This window comes from Microcaecilia unicolor, chromosome 11 (assembly GCF_901765095.1).
Source record: "Microcaecilia unicolor chromosome 11, aMicUni1.1, whole genome shotgun sequence".
In the NCBI taxonomy this organism is placed as follows: Eukaryota; Metazoa; Chordata; class Amphibia; order Gymnophiona; family Siphonopidae; genus Microcaecilia; species Microcaecilia unicolor.
In genome coordinates, this window is record NC_044041.1 from 72,511,821 (window position 1) to 72,513,521 (window position 1,701).

Here is a 1,701-nt window from a genome sequence, read left to right on the forward strand (position 1 = left end):
TGCGTGCCATTGTAAAAGGGCCCCTGGGTTCTTTTCTACTTCCATCAATGAATATTAAATATCGCTACCTCTCACTGGTTATGACTGGCTACCAATCTTTGCTCTTCCCTTCCTGGGATCCTGTGATATTCTTCAAAACTCAACACCATAGAAATACTTAAAACAGAAATGCGCTTCCTACTGGACAAGGTGTGTACCAAAGTGGGAATGCTGCAGTACAAATGACCTTCTCATAAGACATGTCAGAAATGGCTTGAATCCTTGAATGTGAACTGGGCTTTAAACAGAATTTGTGAAAATATGCATTTCAAGTATTTTAATACTGCAAGTAAACAATATGCCTGACAATATCTGAATGTGATGATATATATTATCTGATGGCTCTAAATGTTTAATGCAATATGTAAGCTTGGAAATTTTCAATAAAAATAAACTATATATTTATGTCCATAAGCATATTGCAACTATGGTGGACTCCCTGAAGGTTTGACTGATATGGCACACATGAGGTAGGAATATTTGTGTTACTGGTGCCATTAGAAAAGTACAGGAATGGGGTTTATAATCCCCCCCCCCCCCACACCATAGTTACTGCCTAGTACACAGACTACTTTAGAGGGGGGCAGTGATGCTCTTACACATTTTCTATAAGTTCATTGTGATCGGGATTGAGACATCCAGGTCAGGAGGTGCTCAATTTCCCTATTTTACAAATAGCTCTGTCAAAAGTGCAGCCTTTTATAAAATATCTTTGCAGGTGCTAGTAAAAACACACATATTTTACTGGAAGGCCACAAGGGTGTCACGAAATGCCTAGCCACCTGCCTGGGTTACCCCGTGGCCACTTAGTGGGTCTATCCCCAGCACAGCTCAGGTCCGCCTGCACCTACCGCTTGTGCTCTACACTAGCACCCTCCTCCCACCAACTGGGTCACAACCATCTCTGGGCGAGTCTCCCGCTCTCCAAATATCCCCAGTGATTTCTAGGTTACTGGAGCCACACTCCCAGTGGCCACAGTTCCCAGAAAGCACTCACAGACCCAACACATAAACCACCATGATTCTTTATCAGTCCAGACAGAGAGGCAATAAACTAAATATTGTTTATTGTCTTTTAAAAATCCAACAGTGGAAGCACTTAAAGAGGCATGGAGCAAAGAACTGGGTTATGAATTGAAGGGAGTAAATTTTGCAAAATTGATAACAGATATCCCAAAGCAGGTGGGGAGGGGGGGGCGGAGTTGCAGGAGAGTCAATACAGGATAATACACAGGGGATACATGACACAAACACAAGCAGCAAGGGCAGGGTGGACACCTGACGCTCAATGTCCTAAATGTAACAGGGGACGGAATACCTTTATGCATGCATTTTGGAGCTGTGATAGAATGAAAATATTTTGGAAGGCGGTGCATAAATATTTTGAAAACATTACTGATCAAAGAATAATCCCATCGTGGAGAGGAGTACTTTTAAATAGAAGGGCAGCTTATGGGATCTCCGATAGGAATTTGGAACTATTATTATGCAAAGCACATGCTGTGAGGAAGAAATGTATACTCAGGCACTGGATGCAGGAGGAATCGCCCTCCTTTTGGTATTGGAGGAATAAATTTCATGAGCTGATGTTATGGGAGGCCAGGGAAGCTCAGGATTCTCCAAAGAAAAGAAAGTGGTTTGTTTCTATTTGGAATAAATATT